At 33.4% G+C, this 18269-nt stretch overlaps 1 pseudogene; it reads left to right on the top strand.

Annotated features, from left to right (window-relative positions):
- The first annotated feature begins 16433 nt into the window (after positions 1–16433).
- Positions 16434–17112, top strand: LOC111209899 (annotated as a pseudogene).
- The last annotated feature ends 1157 nt before the right edge of the window (positions 17113–18269 follow it).

Genomic DNA, 18269 nt, shown 5'->3' with positions numbered 1-18269 from the left:
GGTTTCGGAACCAGAAGAATGGCCGGCTTTTGCAAGTTATTTGGAAGATATCAGGAATCTGAAAGAGAGTTTTACTAGTTCAGAAATTATACACGTACCAAGGACGCAAAATACAAAGGCGGATAAACTAGCACGCAGTGCCAGAACACAGCCGTCTTTCGTCGTCCACATGGATCAATATCCCCGGGGGTGGTTTACTTATAGACTCTGTAATGTTGTTGACAAAAAAAAAAGTTTTAATAAATATAAAATAGTTTAATAATTACAAAAAATAGTTTTAATAATATTAAAAATGTTTAATAAATATAGAAATTTATATTATATATATATATATATTTTTTTTTAAATCCCAAATAATAGGTTTTAATCACAAAAAAAGTTTTATAGATATTAAAAATGTTTAATAAATATATAAAAATAGTTCTAATAAACAAAAAATAGTTTTAATAAATAAAAAATAGTTTAATAATTACAAAAAATAGTTTTAATAATATTAAAAATGTTTAATAAATATAGAAATTTATATTAAATATATATATATATATTTTTTTTTTTTTAAATCCCAAATAATAGTTTTTAATCACAAAATTAATAAAAACTATAAAAAAAATTCTAAATCAAGTGAATACCATAATCAAACTCGATTTTACACAATCCTACCATTCACCCTAACAAAAATCTATAAATATCATTCCAAAATCATCAAATCTACTTAAAAACTTAACAAATCTAACATAAGAGAGTGAGATAGGGTTCATACATGATCAGTGACTGAAATTGAGGAGAATTAGGGCGGAAATCGCGAGAGAGAAGAGAGAGTTCGGCGGAAATCGTGAGAGAGAAGGAGAGCTTCGGCGGAGAGGAAGAGAGAAATGGGGAAGAAGATCTGGTTCGACCTAATAAAATGAGGCGTCCGACGGAAATTGTCCGTCGGAATTTCCTCGGAATAATTATATATTTTCGTCGGAATTTCTTCGAAAATCATTAATTCAATTTTCGCGAAATATTTGGCGGCTTGGTTTACCCGGTTAAATGAAAATATTTCGAGGAACCATGTTTCCTCGGAATACCCTCGGTAATTACCGAGGAAATTCCGAGGAAAAAGGGTTTGGGGTTTCATAACATCAATTTTTTTTGCCGTATTTCATTTCTTATACAATTGTAATGCATATCATTGAGGATTCTTTGTATAGATGATCATAAACCATGAAATAACAAAATTTCAAAAATAATTGTAAGTATTCCCTATACCGTTTATTAAAGTGTATAAGTGTTTCTCTTATGTTGTGTGGTTTTCGTTCATGCAATCGTAAAAGTGTTTGTTATTGGGTAAAACACCAAAGTTTGACTTCATAATCTGGTTAAGACACTTAATGAAGGTTATATACGTGTTATTAAATCTGCAAAACATTGTTTTCGGTTAAAAACCCCTAGTTCCTCGGAATTTCCTCGGAATATTCCGAGGGAATTCCGAGGAAACCCTTATCTTCCTCGGAATTCCGTCGGAATATTCCGAGGAAATTCCAAGGAAAAAGACTCTATAATCAAATCCCTAAATCGACAAGAATGAAAGGATCATAATATTGCAGCTTTCGCCTCGAATTTACTGATGTAACACCAAATGCATTTGCTTTCACACCTCGATCTAGAGTGTTGTCGTGCCAATCACAATAGAAAACAGTACAGTGCAATCCAACCATGCCCAAATACTTGATTTCCAAAATCTCATGTATGTGTCCGTAGTATACATCATCTCCTGATGCAGAACAAACGCCAGCACCATAAGTCGTACTCAAACGTCTCATCTTCTGAGTTGTGAATGCATATCCTCGAGTACAAAATCTCGGATATGACTTCACAACAAATTTTGGTCCAACGACCATCTCGCGTATCCAATCGTCAAATGTTTCACCTCTGGCCAAACCAGCAGACACCTATTAATACCACATATATATGTTATATCAATAAATGTGAATTAGTATAAATATGTGATAAATGATATTTTAGTTTGTTTAAAGCACTCACATAAGTAAACATCTATCCAACAAATTCTCTCTACTTCATTTCTTCTAGTTCGTCCTCTGTGGCGTATCTATATTCGAACCGCTTTTCTGCCATGAAAATCCTGTACATATGATGACAATAATATAATTAATTAAGATTTAAATTTCAACTTGTTAAAATAAAAATTTGTAAGCTAATTTACTTACCTCTCATATTGAAGAACATCTTCGCAGTTGGTGAGCAAATATGTTTGCAAATTACTGCGCTCCTGCTCAGTAAGTCGACGGTCCTTTGGTTTTCCGCTAAGTCGTCCAACGTCTGTGAAAATGTCTGGAACCGTAACATGATATGTTGCCCGTTCGCCTCTATCATCATGCCGAGCAGGTCTTCTGTTTTTGGTCTGAACTTCTGCTGGAAAGTAGTACTCGGCAAAGTTTGAAGTTTCTTCATTGATCATCTGTGCGACTATAGTACCTTACACCCTACTTAAATTTTTCACCATCTTCTTCAAATGGAACATATACCGCTCATACAGATACATCCATCTATACTGCACAGGACCACCAAGTTCCAATTCTCTTGCCAGGTGAATAACAAGATGCTCCATAACATCAAAAAATGAGGGAGGAAATATCTTCTCAAGGTTACTGTGAATCACAGCTATGTTAGTCTTCAAATTTTTAATACCTTCAAGAGTCACTGATCTCGTGCATAAATCGCGGAAGAAACCACTTATCCCTGCAATTGCTTCATGAAAATTCCGTGGTAATAGTTCCTTGAAGGCAAACAGAAGGAGGCGCTGCATCATTACATGGCAATCGTGGCTTTTCAAGGCCAGTAAACTTTCCTTCCTTTCTGTCGATACAGTTACGCAAATTAGATGCGTAACCGTCTGGAAATTCCACATCGTTTGAAATCCAATCAAAGAACGCATCTTTTGCCTCTGCATCAAGTCAGTATATGGGAAAAGGAGCCCTACCATTCTCATCAACATGAAAATCTGAACGAGCACATATATCGACTAAATCTAGTCTTGACTTCAAATTATCCTTTGTTTTACCTTGAACATTAAGGATCGTGTTCATGAGATTGTCAAAAATGTTCTTCTCAATATGCATGACATCTAAATTATGCCTTAGCAGATGATCCTTCCAGTATGGCAGATCCCGGAAAATACTTTTTTTGTGCCAGTTATGTAGGTTTCCAACAGCATCTACCAGAAAACGCTCATGTCCACCGACGTCTGGCGTCATTTCTGCACCAAAATCTCCTGTAACAGTCAAACCAACACTCCTACGATATGGATGATCAGGTGGTAGGAATCTCCTGTAACAGTCAAACCAACACGTTTTCCTTCCGTGTTTTAGTTGGAAAGCATCAGTGTTATCTTGACAATATGGACATGATAGCCTTCCATGCGTTGTCCATCCAGATAACATACCATATGCTGGAAAATCACTTATTGTCCAAATTAGTACTGCCCGCATTTGAAAGTTTTCTCTACACGAAACATCGTATGTTTCAGCACCTTGAGCCCATAGTTGTTGCAACTCATATATTAGTGGCTGAAGAAACACATCAAGTGATCTCTTAGGATGCTCTGGTCCGGGAACGAGAATCGAGAGAAACTAAAACTCTCGTCGCAAGCACAAGTTTGGGGGTAGGTTGTATGGTGTAAGAATGACTGGCCATAGAGAATATTGTCTTCCACTCTTGCCAAACGGGCTGAAACCATCAGTACATAATCCAAGGTAGACATTTCTTCTCTCATACGCAAAGTCGAGATACTTTGATTTGAAATGCTTCCACGCTTTTGCATCTGAAGGATGTCTGATCTCACCATCTGTTGAGTGCTCCGCATGCCATCTCATTGGTTGCGCTGTGCGTTCAGACAGATACAACCTCTGCAACATTTCCGTCAAAGGCAAATACCACATCCTTTTATATGGCACTGGAACTCTTCCATTTGTATCTATATAACGAGGCTTCCCACAAAATTTGCATGTAACCCGCTGTTCATCCGTCCTCCAATAAATCATGCAGTTGTCGCTGCATACATCTATTACCTGATACGATAAACCAAGACCAGCTACGAGTTTCTGAACCTCGTAGTATGAACCAGGAGATACATTATCCTCGGGTAGAATACCTTTTACAAAATCAGTAATCGCATCCACACAGTCTTTAGCCAAATTATAATCTGTTTTAATGCCCATCAATCTTGTAGCAGATGATAAAGCTGAATGACCATCTCTGCAACCTTCGTACAATGGTTACTTTCCAGCATCCAACATATCATAAAATCTCCTAGCTTGTGCATTGGATAAATCTTCCCCTCTAAAATGATCATTTACCATCTGCTCAGTACCTACACCATAATCTACATCCGTTCTAATTGGTTCTTCTAATCTAACCGCTGGCTGAGGTTCGCTAGTACTACCATGTTCATAATCAGTTTCCCCATGATGATACCAAATTTTGTAACTTCGTGTAAACCCACTCAAATATAGATGAGTCCAAACATCTCACTCTTTAATAACCTTTCTATTTTTACAATTAAAGCAAGGACATCTTAACATACCTGTTTTTGCTTCCGGTTGTCGGTGAACTAACCCCATGAATTCGGTTATACCTCGTTGGTATTCTTCCGTAAGCAATCTCGTGTTTGGATCCAAATGAGGTCGATCGATCCAAGAACGAAAATAATTTGAAGAATACATGTTTTTAATGAATCAAATTCGTGTGTAAACAGAGTAAGAGGGAGGATGAAGATATGGAGTGAATGAAGAGGAAGAGGGGTGCTTGTATTTATAGTTGAAATCCTGCCGACAGACCGAGGAAATTCCGACGCCAACGGCTAGTTCGTCGGAATTTCCTCAGAATTTTTAAAATCCCCCAACGGCTCTCCAACGGCTATAATATATCCTCGGAATTCATCGGTTTTTTCCGAGGAATACATTTTTCCTCGGTATTCCATAAGAATATTCCGACGGATTGGTATTTCCTTGGAATTCCGTCGGTATATTCCGAGGAAATTCCGAGGAAACCAAATTTTGTGTTTCCTCGGAATATCCTCGGAAATTCCTCGGGATATTCTGAGGATTTCATTTTCCGTCAGAATGTCCGTCAGAATACCGCTGTTTTCTTGTAGTGAACTAAGTATTATCAATCACATCGAAATCACCAGTAGATGATATAAATGTGAACACCTCTCCCTGCAAGAACAAACGAAACAATAAGCTTACATTGAACAATTATTGAACTCAATATTAATAGAAGAAAGATCAGTTACCTTATCAAAGTGGGACTCTAGGCTGGTTATATCTTGGTAGGATACTTTTCCACTACCTTTCAAATTCCTACATCTCATTTTCTTCACATTTTTTTTTATCTTTTCACCCACCATAGAACCAATGTCTGGAATTGCCTCCATAATCCATATCTGAAACGCATATGAGAATCCATCCAACACGTAGCTGTTCTTCGTATGCACATCTTCTCTTGCTCTGAGTATTGATGCAATCAGCTCATCATAAGCGCGAAGACCCCAAGGATACATCCTCAATTTCTCAAAATCCATCACCAAACGGATGTATTCTTGAGGGATATACACTTTCCAATCCTTAGCCACGAGGAATGATTGTATAATAGACAGATACACTAACCTCACTCTGTCCACATACGACCACTTGTTACACACTTTAAGGAGCTCATCCCTTATAGTATATAAGTTGATCTTCGCACTGGTCTTCAGGGCATTGCTCCAGAACCCCTTATCATTCTTCCAGTTAATGAAGTCTACGTCGGGTTCCTCTTTGTACTTCAATCCAGTCACAGCATAAAATTCTTGCATAGAAAACCTAAGAGGCCTCTTCGCAAAAAGAAACCACAGCTCGTGAAGCTTGGAAGCCCTGAGCTGTTTGCGAATGAAGCTGTGAATAATCTTCCCTGAGTATATGAGGTTGTTCTCTATGATCGCCAGAAGAGGCCCGAAGACAGGGTCTTTCAAAACTTCCTCATACTCATCTTTCAGAGCAACCTTTACCGCCTTCAGAAGCGTCCGTCTACATGTGTTGTTAATCTTATCAATCTGCGTCTCAGCTCCTTCTTGAAGAATGCGTTTAGGCAACTGGTGAGCCATTCCTAAAAAACATGAATTCCATAAGTTAACAGCAAACCAAATATTACCATCTCACATTTACTAGTCTATTAGACAATTCAAAACTACATAGAAACACAATTCGAAACAAAATATAATCAACTAGCAAATGTGTTTTCCTCTAAAAGAAAACAGAGTCAAAGCTATGCACCAAATGAATAACAAAAGTATACACACTATCGACAAATTCAATTCAAATAACAAACCCGATCCCAAACAACTATGTAAAATCGATGTATAAAGCATGTCAAAGTCATTAGCCTTTTCAAATCTATTAGGAATTCTAAACCTTAATAAAGCAGATGCCAAACAAAATAGAACTCAAAATCACCTCAACAACAAGCCACAATCAACTCACACCCCACTCAACCACATTCCGCCTCTGAAAACCATAAACTTGAATCGATTTGTGTTTTTAAACAATGAACTCTCTTCCTAGTACATGCAAATAAACATAACGAACAAACAAAAAAAAAGCAAAATCGTAAAGGGGATTTCAAAGCCTAACCTTCAAATTGTCGGGACCGGAAGAGCACAAGAAAACAACTGTGAAACTAATCGTCCTTAATCGGGGAGGAGAAGCTACTCCCGAGCTTGAACAGCTCCGATCGTCGGCGGCGGCGGAGATAAGAACGACAATCTAACCGGTGGCTCTAAAAGAGGAAATACGTAAGAAGGAGGAGGGATAAGCGATGTGAGTACTCATTGAAGCTCTCCGACGAACCAAGAATCTCAGAGGCGGAAGGTGTCGCCGGCGAGAAAAAAATCTTCTCTCGATTGGGAAAGAGAGTCGGAGAGAATGAGATTGATATTTGGAATATTTTGCCCTATTTTTATTCAATTAAGTATGTACTTTTTAATTCATATAATTTTTTAAAAATTTTATTAACTATATTGTAAAGAAAAGGACAAAACAGTAGATTCACTAGGTATTAGTTCTATACGGAGAAGGATTACTTCTATACGGACAAGGTTTGTGAATTTAGTTCTAAGGAGACAATACTTTAGAGATTTAGTTCCATATTGGCAAATTTCCCATTTTACTTAGAACAACCCGAACCTTTAAATATTTTATACCTACAAAAATTGTGTTTTCTGTATTAATCCTTAGATTTAACGAATCTACAAATTTTATGTAGGGGAACTAGGACACATATCCATAGCAGAAAAAAAAATAGGTTTATGCACATAGTAACAAGCATGCTATAATATTCTGTATATCTTATGTAATATTACATCACTTACCCTTGATCATCCTCAGCCGTTTGATCATCTCTTCATCTTTCTTTTTCTTCTTTCATTTCTTTTGTTTTTCTTCTCCCTCTGTCAATTTTTTTGGTATGTAGCTTTTATGTCAAACATAATTCATTCAATTAACTATGCTGGCAAAAACATACATATTTTTTTTACATATATCATAATTTGGAAATTTTTAATCGGATATTTTAAACATTTCGATCGAAGTTTATACTATACTATATTAAAATAGAATAGTTCACCTAATTTATACATTGAGTGGTAATGTGTATTTGCGTTTTGAAATTTCATGCTTTATAAAGGATATTATTTTGCTATTGTGTTGAATGAATGCTCTAAGTTAATGGAGATTCACGTACATGTTTGTATTGACAGTTTATATAGCTTTCATACAATATTTGAATAAACATTACATTATAGTATACTAATCTATTCATCAAAATAGTATAGTTTCCTCTTATGTCGCTTTCACTCTTACACTCCATCCTACTCTTTCTCTCCTCCCCTCCCTTCCCCGGTCTCTCTCTGTCTCTCTCTCCATTCCTCCTTTTCCTTCATACTTCTATCTTTCCTCTTTCCTCCTTCCTCCTCTTCCTCTCCTGCTCCTCACCTCTCCATTTTCCTCCTTTTCCCATTCATCACTATAGTAACTATCATCAATTGCCATACTATTCGAAATGAAATATAGTATAGTTTAGACCTTCAAGTTTAGGGTATAAGTAGCTCCGTTATGGGCGATGGTTTGGTTTTACAATTTGGGTTTAGGGTTTGAGTTAAGGGTTTGGGTTAAGGGTTTACAGTTTGGGTTTAGGGGGTTTTGGGTTTAAGGTTTGGGTTTAGGGTTTGGGTTTAGAGTCTACGGTTTGGGTTTAGGATTTGGACCTTCAAGGTTAGGGTTTAGGTAGCTCCATTATGGGTGATGGTTTGGTTTTACAATTTGGGTTTAGGGTTTGAGTTAAGGGTTTACGGTTTGGGTTTAGGGTTTAGAATTTGGGTTTAGGGTTTGGGTTAAGGGTTTACGGTTTGGGTTTAGAGTTTAGAATTTGGGTTTAGGGGGGTTTAGGGTTTAGGTAGCTCCGTTTGGGTCTATGGTTTGGGTTAAGAATTTGTGTTTAAGGTTTGGGTTTATGGTTTAGAATTTTGGTTTAGGGTTTAGGTAGCTCCGTTATGGTTTACGGTTTGGGTTAAGAATTTGGGTTTAGGGTTTGGGTTTAGAGTTTGGGTTTAGGGTATACGGTTTGGGTTTAGGGTTTAAGGGTCTACCGTTTGGGTTTAGAATTTAGAGTTTAGGTTTAGGGCTTAGTGTTTAGAGTTTGGGTTTAGGTAGCGGGTTTAGGGTTTATTTGGTTGTGTTTCATTATGTTGGTAACCAACATCAATTGTCATACTATTCTAAATGAAATATAGTATAGTTAGAGTGAAATTATTCGTGTGACTATACTAAATAGTGTGTAGTATAGTATGATAATTTTATTTTCTGCATTTCAACATCAAGCGCACGCGCCTGGAGAGAGATTTTGGTCAATTTTTGGTCAATTTTTGCTCAAATTGTCTCATCCATCTTGAATTACTGTATAATGACTATATTTTTCATTCTTTTGCCTCTTATAAATATTCAGCAAATTCACCTTTTTATATACATTAATTTTTTTTTTTTGCTCACATATAACTAATCTGCAATTTGGTCTACAGCGAGCTCCATAATATTTTGATGAAAATAACACAATTAAATTGGTTGGTAGGCCTATTGTTTATCACAGAATACATGTAAAAGAGTCATGCATTCTGATGGCTGGTAAACATATTGATAGTTCTGATAAATATTCGGTATTAAAATTCATTCATTTGTTCGAGCAGCCATTTAAAACCCGTTTTTCATGCTGAATGATGAATGATTAAGCTTTGTATAGTTCTGGATAATTATAATTATAATTATAATCCCTGTGCCAGCTTATCAGGGGGACAAGCCGTGCGATTGTTCCAGGCCCAAGCTCGTGTCCCCCCACTAATTAAGGGGTCCAATTTTTTAAAAAAATCTATATTTTTATATATAAAAAATTATAAATATAATAAATAAAATTGAAAATGGTCCAAATTATTTGATATGTATATAGTTTTATTTTCATTACAAAATATTACTGATTAAATTTTAAAAACATTTTAAACATTATCTACATATAATTGTAGAGGATAAAAAATAATATTTTTTGCCCTAGGACCCTTAACAGTGTTGAGCCGGCCTCCTATATAGATCGAAATAACATAATACATTTCACAAACTTGATCAAATCGTGAAAGTGGTCCACCCTACTGTCTTTCTCGTATCATACACTTTTCACTTTTAGGAATGTTAGTAATAATATTAAAACTAGATTTTCACTTAATAATTTTTGATTTTTTTTTAATATAATAACATTTTCTCTTTATTTAAAATAGGTTTGGACATAAAATCTATAACTCAAAGTTCGTACCGAACTCAAAAAAAAAAACATGATCCGTACCCAGTCCGAAATATAAGAAATTCTAAAATAATAAAATAGATCTTTTAGTGTGGTACCACATATCCAAACCCGAACGGACAACCCGAAAAATCAAGAACCCAAAAAATAAAATAAAAAATCGATCTGAAGGTCCAAATAATTGCAAATACATGTATTTGAAACATAAATATGTACTTCAAATATTCAATTCTACATTTATTTTGAAGTTATATCTAAAAATAAATATTTAAATCTTCAATAAGTATCTTAAATATCAATCCTATATAAATAAGTTTATTTCTTATATTTGCTTTTCAATTTTGGATTTAACTTCGAATATATCCAAAACGAACTCATATAACCTGAATCGGAACAATATATGGTTACTTATGTATTTTAGATGTGCTACAATTTAGAATAAAAAATCGAAGTGTTATATTATTTTAGATGTGCTACAATTTAGAAGAAAAAATCGAAGTGTTATATCTGAACCAGATCTGTACTTACAAATTTACCATAATGAGACCTATGATGTGATATAAATTAGAACCAAATTTTCAAATACCCAACCCGTATCGCAACGGGTACCTGAACGCTCAAGCCTAACTTAAAGTATGTTTTATGTTTTATTCAATTAGTTTTATATTTGATAAATATTTTATATGTGTTGGAATAATCCGTGAAACTATACTAAAAAAATATCAATAATAACATGTTCCAGTATATGATTAAATATTAATGACTATTACTATTTATTTTATCATATATATCTAGTTTAATACTTTATCTATAAGAATTATATTATTATGTATTTGGTGAGGGTTTTAAAGAATTTGTTTCTTGCATTTGAAGTAAAATACATTTGTATATATGAATTAGTAGGCATATATAATTCTTTTTATATTAATAAATAAATTATAATTGATGATTTGATTAAAAGCAGTGTTAAGCTAAAATGAATTCATTATTTTAAAAAATTAATAAAAAATTAATAGATTAGTTATTTAGTTCCTTAATTTTAGGTTAATGTATATATTTAATAATAATTAAGTTATGTATAAGTAGAAATAAGAGGAAACCTAATTAAATATAACTAGACCATGATCCGCGCGCCAGCGCGGATATGAATTTTTAATTTTTAATTATTTATTTTATTAAATGATGTATTTGTAATATTCGTTTATATTATATTCATTAAGTAATTTTTTTTTTGCATCTTAAACTATCTATTTTTTACGAATGTGTGATATCATATTAAAAAAAAAGAGTATAGAGTTAATTAGATAATTTTAAAAATAAAAATTTTTCTTTCGTGTGCGATATCATATAAATAATGATCCGCCCAGTTAACAAAAATCATAATTATTTTATGTGTAATTTTTTTTATTTTGACCATTTCCTTAAAACTATATTAAATTTTACATTAATTAGAATATTTTTAATATCTTTACCTTTTTATTTGAAATGCAACTCAATATTTTTTTAACAATTATAACAAAATATTTAAAAAATATTTTTCGAATTTGTTTGAAAAATATGAAAATTATATTTTAAATTAAAATTATCCTAAAATATGATAAGTTTTGATGTAAACGAAAACTCAAATTATGTCAAAAATAATGATATTCAATGATAATAACAATTTTAATTGATTATTTTTCAAAAAACACATTTACAAAAATATTGTTTGAAAGAAAATTTATTTATCTTTCAAATATAAAATGAAAATATTATAATTAAATAATAAAAAATATAAATAAAAACCATAAATTTAGCAAATGACATATGAGTTATATTATGCTAAAATTTTCTTTCTAACAATTTATCAAATGACAAATGAGTTATGAGCAAATAATACCATATAATTTTTAAAAACATAGCCATTCTTAAATATTTTTTGAATAAATAATTATTTTTAAATTTAATCAACTGAAAATAATATCCGTACAATTGTGTGAGTCAAATTCTAGTTTTATTGATGCATGTTATATATTAGTGCTGCATGTTTTAGGTAACATTATAATGATGCACGTTTTTAAAAATCTCCGTTATTAAAATTATGCACGTAAGGATAACTCATGAGTTTTTTTGGTTGATTAAATGACATTATGTCCAAATTTATTTAAGGATATTTCATTAAGGTAACTGAAAAAGACAAACAATAAAATAGGAAGTTTAAATTCATTTAAGCATATTTCATTAATGTAACTGAAAAGACAAGTAATCAATTAGGCAGTTTTATTCGTTTTAGGATATTTCATAAATGCAACTGAAAAAGACAAGCAAAAAAAAAGAAAGTTTAATTAATGAAGTAAAAACATTTTCAAATGGGTACTTCTCTTTTAATAATATAGATAGTCCAACCTAAACTATTAGTAAGTAGATAAAAAATAGGATTTTAAATTAATAGTTTAGATTTGGTGTGCAAGCTTTTTATTTTTGATCGAAAGGCAAGTGTCAAACTTACAATAAGGAGAACTGTATATGTATGTTGGATTTATATTCGTTTTCTATTGCAAAATTTCTTTGTATGTTATGTATAGTTAGCAAATCATCCCCAAAGATTGCTCTGCATTAAAGTTGTGTATATTAGTTAATTTATATTGCATCGGTTCTAGCCCATCAATGCGTCATTGCTAAACTTACACATACCTCACAGCTATATACAATCTAGATATTGATTTCTATAGTCACACAACTGTACCTCGAACAAACATATAATCCATTAAATAAAAATCAAGTTCAGACATAGTTCTTCCAATACTAAACATATAATTATTGCATGTTTTGCATACAAAATATTCAGAATATATAAAGAATTATGAAACTCTATAAATTCATAATATTTGGCAGGGTTCTAAAAATCGGTCTAGGCAGCGCCTAGGCCCCCGCTTAGGCAGCAACTCGGTCCTATCCGAAACGATTTTCTTAAAATCCGATTTATACCGATTTATATGATTCGAATTGGTTTAAACTGTTCTAAATCGGTTAAAATCGATCTAAAATTGTCTATATATGTTAAATAAAGCAATAATATTATTACAAATCTACAAATTTGTCTACTTTCTTCTGTTTTGTATATCTAATTTTGATAATTCATCACAATAATTTTATAATTAAACTTAAAAACTAAAATATGTTATACAAATGTATAAAATATATAAAATAAATCAACAATTTGCTAACGCCTAGGCCTCGCCTAGGCCCCGAATAATCCGCCTAGTCGCTAGTCCTCTATAAAGCGCCTAGTTACCTCCTAGCGATTTTTAGAACATTGAATTATTTGGTATGAAATCAAGTAATAGTCTCAAAATATATAGTGTAAAACTTACTCACCCCACGCTTTTGCGCGGATCTTAACCTAGTGTATATTAAATTAAATGTGATTCCAAACTAAATACAATTGATAGTAATAGATTGACTCATTTTTTATATACTAGTTGATATATTTTCCAACTTATGATGTGAGATAGTTTTCTCTAATATGCTTTTTTAGATGATAGACTTTGACAATTAATTTTGAAATATTTGGGTAAAGATCAGTTGAGCCAACTTTGGGTTAATTTTATAGAGTGGATTACAAACATCGATCTTTGATACCATATTAGATGTACTTACAACTTAAAATCAATCAGTGAAAAGTATATTGATTCATCTATTTTATATATATTAATAAAGATCTCTTCCAACTTCTGATGTGAGACGATGTTTCTTATACGCTCTCTCGAGATGATAGTTTTTTAATTATTAATCTCGGAATGTTTGGGTAAAATTAATGAACCAATTTTGGTTCGTATCGATAATGGATCAGATTGGATAGCATAGATCAAGCTTTGATACCATATTAATAAGTGGATTCGCACATATCTTTTATATAGTTAACTAGGCATAGGCGGGCGAGTTTACATTAAAAGTATTTTATATTAAAATAGTTAATTATATAAAATATTTAAAATTTTAATTTATACTGAAAATAATAAATGTAATCTATTTTTATTCTAAAACTTTATTGTAAATTTAACTAAGTTTTGTTGGTTTGAGTTGAAAATACCACTAACAATTTTTTTTTCTAGAGAACACAAAATTATTAAATTTAAAATTAGGGAAAATGTAATGCTTCATATTTTTCTATTTTATTTCCATTTTTAATTTGATATAGTTGAATAAAACCAAAAGTAATAAAACTAATATTTTTTTATTTCTAAGAGTATCAGATTTTAATATTATTACAATAACTAATTTTTCACAATAATAAAATAATACATCCATCTACAATAACTAATTTTGGCATGATGACTTAAACAGTTTCGAGTTGGAACTTTACTTTAGTGGGTTGATCTCAGTTTTGGTTATGACCTACGGATAATACGATGAGGAGACGGAATATTAATGTATGTGTGAGAGGATCAGGGTTGAATAATCTTTTTTTTGTCAGCTGTTTTGAATATTCTTGACCTCTGTAACCAGCCAGTAGTTCGATGACCACAATTTAAAAACATAAGCAAAAATAGAATTCTTGGAGTAGACATAATTTTTTGAAGTTAATAAAATGCACTTACGGCGGGGCATAATAGCTGAGGACACACACATTTGATTCTTGGAATTGAAAATAACATGATAAAGATAACGATATGCTTTGAAAACACAGAGCAAAGTATCTCACAATTCACTTTTCTCAGTTCCGGAGTATATTTTTTCAGAAAATGAAAATGAAACAGCTTGTAGGAGTAACAATATATTGGTTTATGTAACCAGTTCTACGGTTCAAAATTGTTTAAAAAGAAAGATGCAGAATTCATAGAGAAGAGGAAATACATGTATAAGTTAAAACACTGAGGAAAATAGCTCAAAGTGATACTTATTCGGTTTATGAAAGAATTTAAAAACTGGTTAAGAAAGCAGTTGTGAGATTGAGCGACCTTGTATCTACTCCAATAATCTGAAGCTTAACCATGGTGTGGCTTCTTCGCAGAGTGCGCACACACTGCCTCGGCCGACTCCGCAGAAGACATGTCAGATGAAATAGGGATGTCACTTGGTTCAGTAACAGTTCCTGAGAGGCTTTCCAACATCACATGGTTACTGGGTCTGTTGCTGTTGTCATGAATACCTCTTTAAACACTTTGAGAAGGGTCTATTGTTACAGCTCCAGCTCCTGGAATATCATCGCCAGGGTTGTTATCACCTCCCTATGGAGGAGTCAAGTAAATGATTAAGCAGAAGTTTTCGTAAAGAGTTTAACAACATGAAGGGAATAGTTTGGTATGACCCCTGAAAGCGGAGGTTGGCCATAATTCGCTGAGTATTTTGTGTTTCTTCATTGAAAGTGGAAGTAAAATCCATGAACTTACCAAAATATCTGGAATAAAACATATGGAATTATGGGCCTGTATGAGATGATTATCAAGAACTAATAAGATGGGTTTGGAACGTGGTGAACAAAACAAACCAGGCAACTCGGAATTGGTATTAGCTAATGACATCAACTCCTCGTAACCTTGGAGATGAAGTTTCTGCTCTCAGGGACCTCTTCGAATAGGAGCAAAACAGGGGCGTCCGCAAATATGAAGCTTTGCTTGCTCCTAGTACCATCAAGAATCGTTTTTTTTTTCTTTCTACAGGTGCCAAATAAATAATCAAAACAGACTTTAAGCATAGTTACCTTTCCATCAACCAGTATCGAAGGAGCCCAACTTACATACACTACTGCGTTTGATTGACATAACACTTGTTTTAAAATGAATTCAATCAGACGTTCACTATACTGCAAATAACATTTCTATGGATTATTAAAAACTGTGAGGATGATTCTTAAGGGATGAAGCCTTACCAATAACTCGGCCGCGGAGTGATAGTTGGAAAGTCCTTCTAACGGATAGAAGGCGAGGAAGAGGTGAGGCGCTCTGGTGATCCCAATACCTATAATCGAGTGGAGATGATAAACTCAATTTTATTTTTAGGTGAGCTAAGAGATAATTGAAGATCTGGGTAATGTAAAGAGTTTGAAACCAAAGTCGTGGGTGGAGATACTGGTTCGAACCAAAACGCTTGTGTTCATATATAGGCGGAGCTTCAATAGTTTACTTCGGAAAAAGATGAAGCCAATTTAATGCGAGAAAGTGGAAGGTGTGGTGTAAACGACGTAAATGCTTTTTTTTAATGTAGCAGATGATTGATTACTACAGACGTTATACGAAGGTGGTCTGGAGGCAGTGAAGTCTGAAGAGACGGTGGTTCTCCTCTGCAAGTCAAGGATCGTTAGGGAATAACCCTTGGGCTAGAATGATAAAAGTTTAAGAACCCACTTAGTTTTTCAGTTAACAACAGAGGCCCATTCAGAGAGAGAGCAACGTTTCACTATGTGTGAAGAAATGATTGCCACGTGTCAAAAAAAAAAGCTCCACTCTCCTTGAAGACGTGGAGGAAGGAGAAGAGAGCAAAGCCTCTTTTATTGTATAAGATATCCATTCCAATTTCTGATGTAGTATATTTGTTCATAATAAAACACACACACGAGACGCGCACAATCGACAATGGCTACATTTGCATTCAGACAGGTGCGTGACAGCAACACATAACTAATATAAAACAGAGACTTACGGGCTCTGTCTCTCCACCCTTTCTGCAGAATACAGCCAAAGAAGATGCTTTTCAGGACCAATCAATCAATCAGGACCAATCACCCTTAGTTATAGACGGTGGTAAAAGCATGAGATTGTTGGAGGAAATCTTAGACAATTAGCTCAGAACAACGGTTGTGCGGGATCATGGTGAATGGATGCGTCCGTGATGAGGGTGAGATCAATGAATGTGATGTTGGGGTTAGGGCATTGGGTTCTGATCCATTGCAGTTTAGTAAGAAAAGTCATTGTGAGAAGTATGTGGCGGTGTATATTGGAGGAACTTTGATTAGAGATGGAGAATGGCTTTATGTGGATAGTGATGGTATCTTGATCTCCAAGACCGAACTCTCAGTCTGATTCACAATGTTATAATGATTGTGCTAACTGCTAAGAGACTTCTCTGCTGTTTCTTGGAACAAAACTGATTTATTTCTAATTCTTAATAATCGATTTACTATTCTAAATAAAAATTACTTTGTGATTTGTGAATAAACAATAATATTAATTATTTCGTTTATTCAAATGAAGGAAAAACTTTGTTTATTTGCTACATCTATGTTTCTGATTTAAGTGATCAATGTATACAAAGTTCAATACACCCCCCTAAGTCAAAACATGTGCTTACACAAAATTAACTATTTATGCCAAAGATTTCATACATTTTCTAGCGTGAAATCCAGATCAGATATTTTTTTTATTGTAATAGAAATTGAACGAGATTTAAAGATGTGATTATCAAACTTTATATCAAGCAATTCTAAAATTTTAACCACTAGATCAATCGTTTTTAGCTAGTTATGTAATTACATCTTTTATACTATTTGGGTAAAGCACTCTATTGAGTTTGGTTGTTGTTTTGTTTTTTGGGGTTGTTTGAAATAGATAGACATGAATGAAGCCGTAAAATATACTTTTTTACTCATTATTGACAGATTTTGTATAATTATTCAATACTAAATAATTACAATTAGCTATCAAATCCAAAACAAATACATACATACTGCATTTAGGAATTTTTTTCGTACCAAACACACCATTTACGAATCAAAAAGAGACTTTTTAAAATTATATATAAAAAGTTATATAATTATGTTTAAGAACTTGTATCATCATGTTTAAAATTAGCTAAATATATTATAAATATATTAAATTGTATTTAAAACTAAGCTTCGCGTAATCCCCAAGTACTCTCCGATTTTTCGATAACTCGATAGATCCAAAGTTATCGCCCGACTAGCACCTAGTCTAGTTCAGAAACATGGTGAAAACATGTACAATAATAAAAACATGGTGAAAATTGACTTGCTAATGTAGTAGATATGACAATTTTTTTTTTGATAAACCCTATCGGCTGATCTATCGGCTGATCTGGTCGGTTCCAGGAGAAACGCACTTAGTGCTACAGAATGGACTAGACCGAAAGCGTACGACACTACCCGGTCCGAGTTTGGAATACCTTCCGACTAATGCCAGGGGGTGGACCGATAATCTGTTACGGCCCACCATGTAAATCACTTGGACTGAAGCTCAAGCCAGACTGGCAAAGTGGTGATAATTTAGTTCCCAAAAGAATCGAATCCATGACTCATGTGGGTACACACCAAACTCGAAGAGATTGCCAGCAGGCCTACCTGCCACCGCTTTGTTTATCAAGAACCTGGTTTGCTTTCTACAACAGTCGGATTCTGAAAGCACACTGAACAGTAGACCATAGAGAGTCGTTGATTATGCTATACCTCAAATCAG

This window comes from Brassica napus, chromosome C9 (genome assembly GCF_020379485.1).
Source record: "Brassica napus cultivar Da-Ae chromosome C9, Da-Ae, whole genome shotgun sequence".
In the NCBI taxonomy this organism is placed as follows: Eukaryota; Viridiplantae; Streptophyta; class Magnoliopsida; order Brassicales; family Brassicaceae; genus Brassica; species Brassica napus.
The sequence above is the reverse complement of the archived record's forward strand: the minus strand, read 5'-3'. Positions and strand labels throughout refer to the sequence as shown.